The 16,344-nt window shown below is 31.4% G+C and overlaps 1 long non-coding RNA gene across 1 annotated transcript; it reads right to left on the bottom strand.

The window, feature by feature from the left end:
- Positions 1 to 5,467: 5,467 nt before the first annotated feature.
- Positions 5,468 to 6,138, bottom strand: LOC145801269 (uncharacterized). The gene is made up of 3 exons (XR_014342470.1): positions 6,007 to 6,138; positions 5,829 to 5,918; positions 5,468 to 5,699 (listed from the first exon to the last, which is right to left on the bottom strand). It is a non-coding gene; the product is annotated as an uncharacterized LOC145801269 (long non-coding RNA).
- Between the last annotated feature and the right edge of the window lie 10,206 nt (positions 6,139 to 16,344).

Here is a 16,344-nt window from a genome sequence, read left to right as displayed (position 1 = left end):
AAGGTCCCTCCTCTACTTTTGATATGAGGAGAGGTCCTTTATAATATGTTTTGATGGCTAAGGTCCCTCAAATTTATTTTAGGTTATAAAGTACCTAAATTACCCTTCCTTTATAACATAAATTTGTTTGAATATTATATTGTTGACTTAACTGATAGATTTTGGAAACCGAATTTGAAGTGGAGATTTTGTCGGAGTTTTCGTCGGAGATTTCAGTGGAGATTTTATGGTGGAGATTTCGTTGGAGATTTCAATGGAGTTGACGAGAAAGATTGCTACGATCGTGTTGATTTCGTTGGAGATTTCGTCGGAGATTTCAGTGGTGTTATAGTGTGTTGATCGCGTAGATTTTGAGTGGAGTTGAATCAGGTTTGTTTTCGATGGAGATACCACATGCATTTTGATTTTTGTTTTGAATTTTTGTTTAGAGAGAGGCCAGCTTGATAGAGTTGATTTTTATTTTTGGAATTAATTTTTTATTATTTGTTTTTTAATCAATTTGAAAGAGTGTTGACAGTGTGTTGATCGCGTAGGTTTTTGAGTTGAGTTGAATTAGGTTTGTTTTCGATTTAGATTCCAAATGGATTTTGATTTTTGTTTAGAGAGAGGCCAGCTTGACAGTGTAGGTGATTTTGATGTTTAGAGTTTATTTTTGGTGCTCTGTTTTTTATCAACATGCTGATGAATGATAAGTTTTGTTCTATGTTTTTTCAAACCAGAGAAATTTCATTTTCTGCACTATTGTTTGTGTAGTCCAGAGGAAATTATGAGTGCATATGGACATATTATTAGAAGTTTGTAATGAAGATAGAATATGAGAAAGTGAATGTAAGTTTATAAATTTCTCTGGACTTGTATTTGTAGTTCAGAGAAAATTGTAAGTTTGTTACTCACTTTCAGTTTGTAGTTCAGAGAAAAGTATTTCTCTGGACTTGTATTCTATGTGATTTTTTTTATATAATTGTGTTTAATAGTTAGCAGTAAATTTCTCTGTGATTCATTAAGTTTCTGTGATTTTGTTTTTTATCATCTTGAAGGTGAATATCAGTTTGTAGATGTCTTTGGAGTTTTATTTTAAGTTCAGAGAAAATTATAATTTTTAGAAATTTCTCTGGACATTTATGTTGTTCTTGTGAAGTGTTTCTGTGATTTTTTTTGTTGTTTTTTTGTTTCAGTTTCAATGGACAGTGCAGTGTTGTTGCTGTGCAAATATCGGAATGATACTATTGTCATTAATGTTTCATGCGAATTGAATTTTGAGGAATTGGTTGGCATTTTGTGTAAAACATGGGAGAATTTGAAACCTGAGACTATGTGTATTTCATATTCTATTTTGGGCCATCCGAATTGTATGGTTCGAAATAATATTGATTTTGTGAATATGTTGAGGGTTGTTTGTGCACGCGGTGTTGATATAGTTGATGTTTCAGTTAGTAGATGTAGTATTTCTGATGAAGAGGATGAAGTGGGGTCTAATTGGGTAGATGTTGTGGATGGTGAGTGTGATAGGCTGGTGGATGTTGAAAGGAATTCACTCTCTAAGTTTTGTTCTCACCAAGAAAATGTGTTATTGTCGGTTAGTTGGCGGAATAATATTACGAGTGTTGGACAAAAGTTTGAGGGTAGTGTGGTTGAGTTTCGTACTTTTTTATGCAAGTATGCTATTGAGGTTGGTTTTCAGTTTACGTATGTTAAAAATGACAAGCTGAGGGTTACGGCAGAATGTGCATATAAGGAATCAAGGGGATGTATGTGGCGTGTACATGCTTTTGTTGAAAAAACAAATGGGTTCTTCTACATAAGGACTTTGAACAATGAACATACGTGTGGTGTGGCGGTTTGTACGAGTAAACATTCGAGGATGACTTCCAGCTTAGTTTCTGGGCTGATACTTGAAGAGGTAAGTGCAAAACCTTTAACTCGTCCAGTGAATGTTGTGAAAGAAATGAAAGACAAGTATGGGGTCTCAATCAGTTATAACTGTGGTTGGTTGGGTGTTGAAAAAGCAAAATGTAGTACATATGGGGATTCTTGTTTGTCATTTGATCAATTACGGTGGTATTTTGATGAGGCATTGAAGAACAATCCAGGGAGTCGTTTTGAGTTAGATTTTGAAGATAACAAGCGTTTCAAAAGAGTGTTTGTGGCTTTTCATGCATGCATTGCTAGTTTCAAATATTGTCGGTCATTGCTTTTTCTTGATGGAACATTTTTGAAAGGACGATGCAAAGGAGTTATGCTTGCTGCAACGGGGAAAGATGGGAATGAAGGTAATTGTAAATATATCTAATTTTATCTAAGTAGGTGAATTTTCTATACATGTAGGAATTGAGTGAATGTGAATTTTCTCTGGTTTTGGCCACTGTGTGGATTTTCTATTGTTGTGGCCACTGTGAGAATTTTCACTGGATTTTGGTCAGTGTATGAATTTTCTCTGGATGTTGTCATTGTGTGAATTGTATCTGTAGGTGGTCACTAAGTGAATTTTCTCTGTATATTATGATTGTGTGAATTTTCTCTGTAGCTGGTCACTAAGTCAATTTTCTCTGGATGTTGCCAATGTGTGAATTTTCTCTGGATGTTGGCAGTGTCAAACTTCTCTGGTTGTTTATTGTTCTATTTTTCTCTGCATGTGTATATCTAATATGCTTGTTCCTATTTGTTTTGTAGGTTTTTTTCCTGTAGCTTTTGCTGTTGTTGATGCTGAGAATAAAGACAATTGGTGTTGGTTTCTTGAACATTTATATGGAGTATTAGGATCAGAAAGGGTGATAAGTTTCATATCAGATCGACATTGTGGAATTATGGAGGGAATTGCTAGGTTTTTCCCTAACTGCTTTCATGGATTTTGTCTGGAACATCTAAAGAGAAATTTGAGGGATAAGTTGTCATGTGGAAACACAAATTTGGTTAGGGAGACGATTGTGTCCAAGTTTTCAGAATGCGCATATGCTCCAACAAAGGCATCATTTCATTTCAAGTTAAATGAATTAAAAAGTGAGGGAGGAGACATTGTGAGTGTTTTCTTGAGAAGTTTACCATATGAAAATTGGAGTGATGCATATTTTGCGGGGAAACGCTATGGTGAGATGTATTCAAATGTTGCTGAGTCATTCAATTCATGGATACGAGAAGCTCGGCACTTGCCAATAACAAATTTGGTGGACATGATACGGTTGCAAATCATGAATATGAGGTCTGATAGGAGGCTACTCTCTAGTAAATTGAATAAAATTTTGTGTCCTCGTATGGATAGTGTGTTGGAGAAGTCTTTTTTGGACGGGAGGACATGGAATGTGAGTTTATCATCTGATAATGTCTTTGAAGTGCATTGTTTTCCTTCGGTTATGGTTGATCTTGGGTTGAGAACTTGTTCATGTCGAAAATGGGAAATAAATGGGTATCCATGTCAACATGCTGTTGCTGCAATTTTTAGGAGTGGAAAGAATTTGAATTCATTTGTTGAACCATTTTTTCATGCTAATATGTATCGTCAAGCATACTCATTTTCGATTGGCCCAGTTCCAACTGTTGAAAAACCTGTGTGTAGCATTGAAGATGCTATGATTTTACCTCCATTGAGCAAGAGACCTGCTGGGAGGCCGAAGAAGAACAGAATTGCTTCTACTGGAGAGTTTAAAAGGGTGATTAAGTGTAGTCGTTGTGAGAGTATTGGTCACCATAATAAGAGGACATGCAAGGAACCTTTGTTAAATATGTGAGGATTATACATTTTATTGATTGAATAATACATTTGATGATTACTTTGTTTATTTTGTTTTGTGAAATGTATTTTTTAGACAGTGTATATAATAATATCAATCAAATTCATCTAGAGAAATTTTCCAATATCAGTTAAAGTGTGTTTGTTGATATATACTATAGGCAGTGGGTTTGTAGTACCTGTCAAATTCATCCAGAGAAATTTTCTTATGGCAGAGAAAATTCTGTGAGTTGTGTTTTGAAGCTTCATATTCATCCACATAAATTTGACAATGGCAGGCTAAAGTACTGTGTGGATTGTATTTTTTGAATTTGATAATTGTTTTGTACTAACACAGTGCATTAGAGATTGAATGATCATATAGGCACCTTCTTTGGCGAGATATGAGTTAAATTTATCTGTAAATTTCCGGTAGCTTCATATCAGTCATTTCAAGAAATGTGCAGACCAGACAGAGCATACAAAAAATTATTGTACAACCAAGAAACAAAATTAAGCTCTTTTGGAATTTCTCTGAGTTGAGAATTTCTCTGGACCAGGGAAGAATTTCTCTGGACTCACTTCAACTCAGAAATTTGTGTCAAAGCCAGAGAAATTTTCCTCACCAACTCGGAGAAATTCCTCCTCTCCAAATCACTCAACCCAGAGAAATTCATAACTTAGAAATTCCATCTTCTGTCAAATTCATCCAGAGAAATTTTCCACCATCAGAGAAAACTATCTGGGTATTGTGTTCTGAAATTTGAAATTCATGCAATGAAATTTTCCAGTGCCAGATAAAATTACTGTGTGCTTTGTGTTTTGTTGAGTTTGATGATTGTTTTGTACCAACACAAAGTATTACAGATTACATGATCATATAGGCATCCCCTTGGGACGATACAAATTAAATTTCTCTGTGAATTTCTGGTAGTTCATACCAGAGTAATTTCTGCAGACAATTTTCTCTGGCAGACAATTTTCTCTATGAATGACAATAAAAAATATATATATATATATATTTAACCATCGATGGGTATGAAATTTACATTAGTTGAAATAAAAAAAAAATGAAATTTAGATTAGTCAAGAAAGGATATATACATATATGTCAAGGATCATCATTCGTTCAATGTATCAACAAGAAAGGATATATACATATATGTGAGACAATTTTCTCTGTGTAGATATGTACATTGTCTTCCTTTCACTAGTTTCACTATTACATTTGTGGTTCTTCTGGAGGTATTTCAATTGGTTCAGTCCATGACCGGCCAACTTCGGTCACAAATCCTTCTATGAGTTCTGCCCTCAGCAACCTTATCTCTTGTGTGGACAATTTGGAGCTGATAGGTTCATGCTTGCTATATTGTTTCATTATATAGCAGACAAAGAGGCCACAATCCAGACTGCATACAAATTATAGGTATGGTTAGTTTTAAGTAACATGCAATTCAAATTATCTTATTTATAGATGTATGAAACTTACGAGTCGCTTTCTTGTTGTGGAGCATTGTTGACATACTCAAAGTCGTAACTTGTGTTTTGTGAGTTTATTAATTTGAAAGAGGGTTGTGATTGAGCGTCTCTTTCAAGGCAAGCTTTCAAAAAATTCTTCACGTAATCTTGCTGCAAAAAAATAATTTTTATATAACAGAGAAATTTACGGACAAGCCAATGGTTTTCTATGAAAATTATCATCACATAAAGATGATGATGGATCAGAGAAATTTGCACTCGTTACCAATTATTTTGCATCTTTGAAATATTTGTCTTCTGCATCATCCCTCCTTGGCCTCAGTGAGTTGTAGAATCTCCATAAATTGTCTTGTTTGTCCAGGACAAGCAAGGTCCAGTGATTTCCATGTGTGGACTTCTCATTACCTCCAGTATTTATTGGGAAATGGAGGAACCTATAGTTCCTCCATGCTGTTTCAATGTGCTTGTCAAATAAGGATACTCGAAAAGTTTGATTTTCTGTCATCTTGATGAAATTCTGTGCTCAGAGAAAATCAAAAAATGGTTTTGTTATGACTAGTCACACAACTGACTTCAAGAAGTATATTAAGAAGAGAAATTAGAAAGTAAATTCCAGAGAAAATCAAATAAAATAGTAGTAACATACTAAGCACATGGATGTGAAAAAAAATGAGGTTGGTTGTTGTCTCTCTCTCATTTGGTCAGCCAAAAGGATCTCTCCATAGCCATCAATGACCTGAAAAATATGATTTATAATTGTAATATTGTTTTATAAAGGCTGATGGAACATTGCAGAGAAATTTTGATGAAAGGGAAATACTTACATTGTTGGCAATTTCTTTTTGCTTTATTAGGTTTCCAATGTCTTCAAAGGTAATGAGATTCAACTCACTTGTCCAAATTAAAGCTCTACAAGATGACAAAGAAGGGATTGAATTGTTGTTAATGCAACATAAGTTTGTAACTTGTTGTTTGTTATGTTCTATTTTGTTTGTTGTACTTACTCAAGCCCAGACACATTTGATATGTGATGCAAGATGTCTTTTATATGATCTTTTATCAATCTTGAAATTGGAAGAGTTTGTGGAAAGACCCAAGATTTTCTGATGTTTATAGGTTGAGGCAAGTAGTACGCATCAGCATCAAGCACTTCTTTGTCCTTCATGCTTTGCTCAACTTGCTTTGCAGCTTGTTTTGAAGCTCTAGTCACTTTCGCAACTTTGGGATATTGGAATTCTGGATCATGCTGCTTTTCCTTCCTTTCTTTTGCCTTTAAATTTTTTATCATTGATGTCGGATCTTTTTTTACTGTAGACAGTGAAAGTATTAGGAAAAGTGAAATTTCTCTGAAGCAACAGATGATATTTCAATATGTAAATTTATTTAATTCAATATTTTGCAATTACCATAGAGTTTCTTCTTTTGTTTCGGTTGTTGTTTGTGTGGCATTTGTTATTGTTGGGTTGTTGGTTGTTGTTCCACTTGCATTTCAACTATACACAGGGAAAATCAAACAAACCCCAAAAATGGAATAAGAAAATATACAGAGAGATGAAATGAGGAGTAGAAATATAACTAATGTGTTCAGAGAGATGTAACTTCCAGAGAAAATTACCAATGACAGAGAAAATTATAATAAATAGAAATTTCTCTGAGTTATGTTGGCACAAGGACATAACTTTTTGTGGCTCAAGATTTTCACCGACCTTGTGGTTGAAGTTGTGTTGGTGTTCGGTATGGTTGTGTTGCTAGTTGGACGGATAGTTCTTGAACTTGTTCATGCAATTTAGCATTTTCAGTTTCAAGCTCCGAATTTGAACACCTCAACTGTTGAATTGTTTTTGTATCATCTGCTTTTTCAACCTCCAACATCCTTAGTTGCATTCGGAGTGTGCTTTCTTTTTCTTGAAGTTCTGAGTTATGTGATGTCAGGATTCTTATTGAAATATCCTTTTCAGCAAGTAATTCAATCCAATTTTTGTCTTCTTCTTTTCTAGATTGAGACAGTGCCTTCAGTCTTTGACGTAGATCAGTAATTTGGGCATCCTTTGATTCCTCAAATTCTTCAGGCTGATGCATTGTTGAGCCACAAATGCCATCATGTTGTTGGTCCATCGGCTCATTATTTTCTTCTTCATCACTTTCATCCTTGTTCTCTTCTTGTTGTTCATCTTCTTCTTCATCTTCTTGTTCACTGTCTTCTTCTTTTTATTCTTTTTGTTCTTTGTCTTCTGGTTCTATATCTTCACTTTCTTCACTGGTTTGTTCTTCTGTGCTGCTTGCTTGATGTTCTTGTGCATTGCTGGCTTCATATTCTTCTGTGTTGCATTCTGCTTGTTCATTCCCTCCATCTTCAGATGGATTTTGTAATGTCTCCTTGAATATGACAATTGCCTTTTTTAATTCTTTCTTCGTCTTTTTGCCAAGACAGAACTCCTCAGATGGGTTTTTGACTAGCTGCTTGTTATCAATCTGTAACAGGAGACTGTTTTATTAGAGAAATATTACAAAATTCACTGAGAGAAAAAATTCAAATAAGGAAAATAAAATTCATCTAAATAATACTAATGGGAAACAAACTTCAGAGAAAATTGTATTGGGCCAGAGAAAATTAGAGACATGGAGTTAATTTTATGGGGCAGAGAAAATTATGAAACAAGCAACATAATTTAGATATCAGAGAAAATCAATCAAGGCATATAAGTTAATGTTTTACTATATTTGTGTCAGAGAAATTTGAATTCCAGTGAAAATTCATTAGAAGGGTAGAAATAAACAGTGTTTATCAAAGATGCAAGGCACACAAGTGATGGGCAGAGAAAATTACACACAAGGAGATAAAATTTGATGGGCCAGAGAAAATTATGTAACAAACAACATAATTCAAATATTAGAGAAAATCAATCAGGGCATATAAGTTAATGTGTTACAATTGTGGCCAGAGAAATTTGGATGGCAGAGAAAATTGATTACAATGGCAGAAATAGACCAGTGGTAAGCAAAGAAGAAAACATAAATTGATATTTCAGAGAAAATTAATCTTAATCAATCAATGCACAAGGAGGGAAACAAAGCAGTGGTCAGAGAAATTTTGGAATTTCACTGAGATTTCAGTAGCAATAGGAATCTAACCTGTCGAGGTGCAAGAGAGTGGACTGGTGTCTTCTGGAGCTGTTTCGTCAAGGTTTGAAGGTTCCACTTGGCACATCTTGGGAATTCTGTTGTGTTACTGTCTTCCGAGTCAATGATAGTTGCATGTTCACATAGCCAATACTGTGATGAAAATGAAAGTAAATAAAATTTTGTAAACGCACAAATTTGTAAGTATGATAACTGCAAATTTGAATGGATATTATACTTACCAGCAATGCAATGACACACCCTGTAACTTTTTCTGGAGTTCTGTGCAATACCATGATAGAATCAATCAATGTTGATGTGATTGCTTCCGGCCAATCATACTGTTTCATTGATTCAAGAGGTTCCACATACTTTATAAAAACCCAACCTATTGAATTCCCACCTGTTGCAAAAAATAGGGTGAGACACAAGTACAATGTAACAATGATTGCTACATCTTTGAAGTCAGTTGGTTGCTTGCCTTTCATTGCTTTGATCAAGGCATTTTTAAGAACAGGACCAGTGAGCCTTGTGTCCTTTTGGAATCTTCTCCCGAGGAATGCAGATTTTGGCTTTTTAGAGTATCTTAATGACATGGCTCCTTTACCTCCTTCCAAACCAAAAATCAAGGTCATGTCATTTGTTGTAAAGGTCAGGTTCTTCTTCCCAACTGTGAATGCTTTTGTTTTTTCATTGTAACATTGGATTATGGCAACTACATCATCATCGGATTTCCTAGATTTCTTTGGATCCATCCTTCCAGTGGTTAGAGCGTGGATCAAATACCAGAATGGGGTCTTTTGAAGCTCTAGAAGATGTTTTGAACTGAATTTAAGTGTTTGAAAGAAGGAGACGACAGATGAGAGGTTGGATCGGAATTGAATGCTGTAGTGAGCTCTCTTTCTGTGGAGTTTAACAGGTTTTCTCCCCCTTGAGCTTGAGTCTTTTGAAGTTGGGGTACTCATCTGGATGCTAGTTGCTTCATTAGCTTGGACTTGTGTGTTTTGGGAAGGAGTTTGTGGTGTTTTAGTGTTGGTTTTTGATCTTAGATGATAAGAGGACTGAGAGAGTTGTTCTTTCTTGCTTGGTGTTTTTAGTGTTTTGCTGCTGGTTTTTGATCCTAGTCCATAAGAAGACTGAGAGAGTTTCTGTTTTTTGCTTGGTGTTTCCGGTGTTTCGCTGCTTTTACGTTTTGCCATTTCTAGACAATGATTAAAGCATAGAGATGTCAACATTAAATCCCAGAGAAAAATGGACATGTCAGAGAAAATTACAGATAAGGGAGAAAATTGGAGATGCTAGAGAAAATTACAGATAAGGGAAAATTACAGAAAATTTGACATGCCAGAGAAAATTGGACATTAAAAATTAAATGTCAGAGAAAATCAACACAGCATCATAAACATGGGAGATAAATTTTCAATAATTGTTTAAATTACAGATAGAAGTAAACATACCAGAGAAAATGAATGATAGAAAAAAGTAAACATGGCAAGTGAAAGAAAATTTCCATTCCACAATTAGCAAAGATAAAATAAACAAAGTAATGTAAACATGCCACTGAGAAGTACACCATATTGAAATCGAGAATTGAACAAAATAAACATACCAGAGAAAAATGCACATTCTGGAGAAAATTACACATTCTTGAGGAAATTTCCATTCCAGAGAAAATTTCAATTCCTAATATTAAAATGCAAGAGAAATTTACATACAGAACCAGAGAAAATTAACCATGATAGAGACACTCAAGGGAGGAAAGTGGTGCGATGTGGTCAGAGAAAATTATAAATACCAGAGAAACTTAGACAGGGGCAAGAGTGTAATAGACATTGCAGAGAAAGATACATATTCCAGAGAAATTTACAAAGCAGAGAAATTCAGAGACAAAATGACAGAAACATGTTCAAGAATAAGATCAAAATTCAGAGAAATAACTTTTTCTCAAAGTACATATGGCAGAGAAAATTCAAAGAAGAAACATTCATTCCAGTCCATAATATTAAAATTCCAGAGAAAATTAAAAATGACAAAGACACAAGGGAGGAAAGTGATGTGATGTGGTCAGAGAAAATTATAAATACCAGAGAAACTTAAGACAGAGGCAAGAAAGCAATAGACATTCTAGATTAAGAAAGACATTGCAATTAAAAATACATATTACAGAGAAACTTACGGAGCAGGAAAATTTATAGGCAAAATTACAGAAACATGTTCAAGAATAAGATAAAAACACAAAAAATTGTTGTGAAAATAAACATGCCAGAGAAAATTGAAAGAAGAAACGTACATTAATAAAAAATTAGAGAAATTCAAATGCCAGAGAAATTTACAGATAAAATCACACAAACATGTTGAAGAATAAGTTCAAAATACACAGAAATAAATTTTTTCAAATTCAGGTAGCTTTTTATTACGAAATTGAAACCCTAATTTATGAAAGGTTATTATAAAATGCTATTAACTGTGTTTCCAGAGAAAATCTAGTTGTATTGTAGAAAAACTCACCAGAGTTAAGATGAAACTTGAATGACGAGCTGATATGGCCCGCGATGAAGATGCAATGTGACGAAGATGGACTGAGATGATGATGAGCAGTGAAAACGAAGCTTTAACCTAGGTCAGAGAAATTTGTGAGGAAGGAATGGGAATGATTTTTGGAGAAGATAACGAAACTCTAATGTCGATGGTGCAGATGATGTTGAAACCCTAATTCTGCTGTTCTCCTGTTCGTGAAGATGCTGGATGTTTGGAATGTAACTGAGACGTCGGAATGAGTTTGTTTCTGTGTTGATTTTGGCGAGGGTATTTTGGTCCACAAAATAATTAAAAACGCGCGCCAAGTTGTTTCAGGGACGTGATGCATCACTATCTTTTTGTGTGTCCTTTATCCTCTAAATTGTTATTATTAGGGACCTTAAAAAAAATTCCCCTTTATTTTAAAATAATTAAAATTTTAAATCCTTTTTGGTATAAAATTGAGACAAGTTTAAGTCATGCTTAAGTTAAGAAATACAAAAATCTCTCATGCCGAATCCCACGCTCCGCCCAACTTAGGCCTTAAGGCCATGTTTGTTTGGGTGGACATGAGCTTGGGATTGGACTAATAGTCCAATAAAATTATTAATCCGATGTTTGGTTAAACAATTGAAGTATGGATTAATTATTTTAAACTTGACTATTAGTTAAGATAGGATACATAATCCAACGGATTCGTAGTCCTAGGACTATTAGTCATGGGAATGCTAATCCAGTCCGCCCAAACAAACATGACCTAAAAGTTTTTTCCAATCTCAACCCTAAAATGTCATTTTTGGTATAACTTTTTTTTTTCCTTTCAAATAATATAAATGGGTAGAACTTTAAAAAAAAAAATATTTGCAAAATATTTTTTTTTGAAATTCTTTGTTTAATCAATCATTAATAGGCATGAATTGGAAATTTTAAAAAAAAAAAATGAATGTAAGTCTTAAAAAATTATTTTATTTTTTTAGAATTTTTTTTTTATAATTTGCAATAAAATAAATAAAGAGTTAAGGGATAAAAAAAATTATATTTGGACCAATGATTTATGTAGAGAGAAGGAAAGGGGGAAAGAGTGGGCCATTAAATTTTTTGTGAGAAAAAGAGATTTGTATAAATTATTTATATTGAAAAGTTACATGCAATTTATTTTGGAAGGAAACACGTATTATGCATAAAAATTAAACATTTATTAGAATTTTGGCTTGATTTTCACTTTTCTATTTAGGTGAATGTTTTCCATATTTTGTATAAAATAATATTATATATACTTTATTTTTGAAAATAATTGAAATTTTATTTTAATAAATAAATGATAGTTGACCAATAGAAGAATTTTAAATTGTTTAAAAATAAGTAATTTAAAATTGAGTTTTGGAGTTCTCATAGCTCTTTTCATTGAAAACACCATTTGCTATAATATATAACTACCATGTCACTCGTGCTAGGTACGAGATAAAATAATATATTATTTATTAAAAATACAATAATTATATTTAATTTTTTTATATTTTGTATCTCGTAAATAAAATTTTATATTTAAGTTTAAGAGTTTTGTTTTAAATGTTCCTTTACTATAATATATAGTATAAATAGATTAAAATTGTTGTATCGACAATTAACAATTAAAATTATGCTTATAAAAAAAATGACATAGTTATAATACTTCACTATTTTAAAGTAAAAATATATGAATTTTAAAAAATTGTTATACTGGTTTTTGAAAGGGAAATAATTAAAGAAATTTTAAAAACTTAATGAGAAAGAAAGAATTATCGTAACATATAATTTAAAATATCAAAAAAAAGTTAAAAATGAATAAAGACTTTAAAAAGATGTGATTACAATTAAAACTAATGTCATATTTATTAATAAGTATAATTTTATTTGGATATTAACATGCTTATTTAACAAAAATAAAAATAAATAAAAATATTAAACGTTTTGAGTTTTAAAAAATGATTTTGTAGACTTGCTATATTAACTTTTGGAAGGAATATATTGGATTTGTTTTACTAAAATTGAATAGTAGTCATTGCACAAATCTTATAAGATTTAAAATAAAATTTATAATAAGAAGAAATTAATGATATTGCAACATATGCATTTTAACAATTTTAAATTTTGAAAAAAAAAATAGAGTAAGATTTTGAATTTCAATTATCGTACAACTTTTTTTTTTATATAATAATATAAATAAAGATCGGTAATAGATAAATTAAAATTAATTATAAATATAGCTATATTTTAAATTCCAAAATTTACTTTTTAACTTCCTATATAAAAGGATTCAAAATTTTAAATTACATATGATTTTTTTCCAAATACATATGAACTCACAGTAGAGTAGAGAGAGAAGTACCATAAAGGAAAAGAGGAGCCGCACATATTAAAGATAAATAATTAAATAATTGACTAACACCTTTAATAGTTTTGAAAAAAATGATTAAAATTATTATTTTCTTTTTATAGCTTTGAAAAACTACTATATGCTTTTGAAGTAATGCTCTACACGAATTGTCAATTAACACATATCATGATATCAAAAAATATATTAAAAGTAAGTTTTTTCTAAAAAAAGTAATTTTATACAAACATAAAATCAATACAAAAAACTTATTAATAATGATTTTTTTTTAAAATTTTGATCTATCACTTTATAACGAGTGACATGTTTTTAATTATACAAATGACCCTATCACGCCATTTTAGTATAAATATTCTAGAAAAACAATATTAAGCAACAAAAATAGTTATAAATAAAAAACAGATAATCGTTGGTAGAGATGAGGGAGAAATGACACATATAATATGAAATACAAAAACAAAAAAATGGTCATAGATAAAATAAAAATAAAAATAAAAAGAAGAAGAAAAAATAGTGTACCTAAAGGATAAAAGAGTATGTTTAAAAAATATAATAAATTAAACATAAACTAATTTCTAAATTGTCTCATAAAAATAAAGTTAAAAAACAATGAATTTCATCGTCCCATAAATGTAATATTTATAGGGTGAGAAAGACATGAATGACTTGAAAAAAATATAATGTATGATGGTTAGGATTTTTGGATTGAAGAAAGAATTGGTTAGAGAAAAAGTGAACAAGAATAATTCTTTTATATTTCCTTTTCCAAATTATAAATCATGAAATCATTATAAAAAATAATAAATTATGAGATTTTTAAATATATATATATATATATATAGTATAGATAAGCTTAAATTCATTTGGGAATAAAATTGTGTTTAATTATGGAATAGAGAGACTCTAGATATAAGGTTCAATTTTTATTTTATGTTAGGCTTAATTTTAAGTTTATATAGATCAGACTAATTGTGAAAGATATTAATAGTATATATTTTTATGGAATGTGAGAAAGTTTCCTTTTCATTAAATTTATTTTAGAAGAGAACAAATTGTATGAGATTTATATTCTTTTTAAATAAAGGCTTGATTTATTTTGAGAGGGAGAGGGGGTTGAGAATTGTGTACTCTTTTCTTTCTTTCTTTCTTTTTTTTTTTACAGGCAATATATTTGCATTAAATAATTTTGAAGATTAATATTTATGTACTTAGAATACCCAATAGATGTTTTAATTTCTTTAATAAAAATTAAAAATTGAAACACGCAGGACTTCTAAGATGAAAAGTCACTTTAGTATAATATATAGCATAGACAGATAGATTATGAGATTTAAGAAATAGATAAATATTAGGGGAGAGATTTTAAGAATTTGTAATTCAAATTTTTTTTTTAAAAAAAAATCTATAGTTACTTTGTTAGCCAATATTATTATTTTTAAATATTTTTAAAATTACAAAAATTAGAAAATTTAGTTTTTTTTTTAATATATAGTTATTTTGTTAGCCAATAGTACTATTTTTAAATATTTTTAAAATTGCAAAAATTAGCAATTGTGGTTTATGTTCTCTTAATGTATAATTTTTTTTTTTAATTTTAAAAATACATAATTACATTGTTGTGAGATGAGATTTGTATTTTTTTTTTTTAATGTATAGTTACTTTATTATGAGATGAGATTTAGGAAAGAGAGAAATATCACTACAACATTTTCTTAGTTTAGTGACATTTGAAAGCGCCACAAAACTATTGGTTTAATGACATTTTTTAGTCTTGTAGCATTTTGAACAAGTGCCATTTGTATCCGTGTCACGGTAGATACTTGTAAATGCCACTACATCATCATGGCTAAAAACTTTCATGACATTTTGATATCATGGTAGATATTATTTGTGGCACTATCAAGCGTCATTAAAAAAAGAGTTAGTGACACTTATAAGTGTCATTACACCATCAAGACTAAAACCTTTCAGTGACACTTTAATGTCATGGTAGGCACTATTCGTGACGTTATCAAGTGTCATTCGTGACGATAATTCGTTGTAGAACAATTTGATCCGCTCTTGCGGAGACTCGAACCGCCAACCTCTCGCACCATAAATCTTATACACCACACTCTTCCCACTACACCTCTATAGCACCACATGATTATATAAGCAACATATATTATTTATATAGTGCATACATCCATATTAATATAAAAGTATATGTATAAACATAATTATTTTATTGAACATAATTTATGTAAAATAAATTATTTACTAGAAAAATAAAAAAAGACCACTTTTGGCGACTAATTATTTTTTAGTTGCTAAAAAACTTACCTTTTGCCGACCAAAATCGGATTTGGTCGCCGAAGATGCACTTTCAGCTACCAAAATTTTGGTCGCCAAAAAATTTAATTCCCGCCTTAGGATTTTAGTTCTCCCACGCTAAAAATGACCACTTTTGACGACTAAACTTATTTTTTAGTCACCAATTGAAGACTTTTGGCTATTAAAATTTTTTTTGGCACCAAAATGCTTTACTTTTGACTACTAAAATTTTTTTAGTCGGTAAAACCCATATAATCAGCGACCAAAATTATTTTTAGTCGCCAATTGTATACTTTTGGCTACTAAATTTTTTTAGTCGTCAAAAAGTTTTACTTTGGGCTACTAAAAATTTTTTAGTTACTAAAACCCATATAATCAGCGACCAAACTTAGTTTTAGTCGCAAATTGTAGACTTTTGGCTACTAAAATTGTTTAGTTGCCAACCCCAAGGCAAGTGGCCGAATGGTAAAGTCTGGAGGATAAAATCCACAGGTCTCGAGTTTGAGTCACCCCTTGGGGCCACTGGAGGTTTGCTCGGTCGTTAACTTCAGGGTCCTCAGGATTAGTCCTGCCTTCCGTTAAAATCAGCGGGTTAGGTATAACTGAGTTATCAAAAATAAAATAAAAAATTGTTTAGTCGCCAAAATGCTTTACTTTGGGCAACTAATGCTGTTTTGGTCGCTGAAAGCTATACTTTCAGTGACCAAATTTTTTTTGGTTAGGAAATTTAGTCACCGAATGTGCTTTTTCCTGTAGTGTATATTGAGTTTAATTTATTTATTTTTAATCATTTACTGCATTTTAAAAATTTAGAAAATATATTGGCATTTTTTTTTTT

The sequence above is a fragment of the Camellia sinensis genome, chromosome 10, assembly GCF_055761805.1.
Source record: "Camellia sinensis isolate YWXY chromosome 10, ASM5576180v1, whole genome shotgun sequence".
Lineage (NCBI taxonomy): Eukaryota > Viridiplantae > Streptophyta > Magnoliopsida > Ericales > Theaceae > Camellia > Camellia sinensis.
This window is presented reverse-complemented; position numbering and strand designations above follow the sequence as displayed.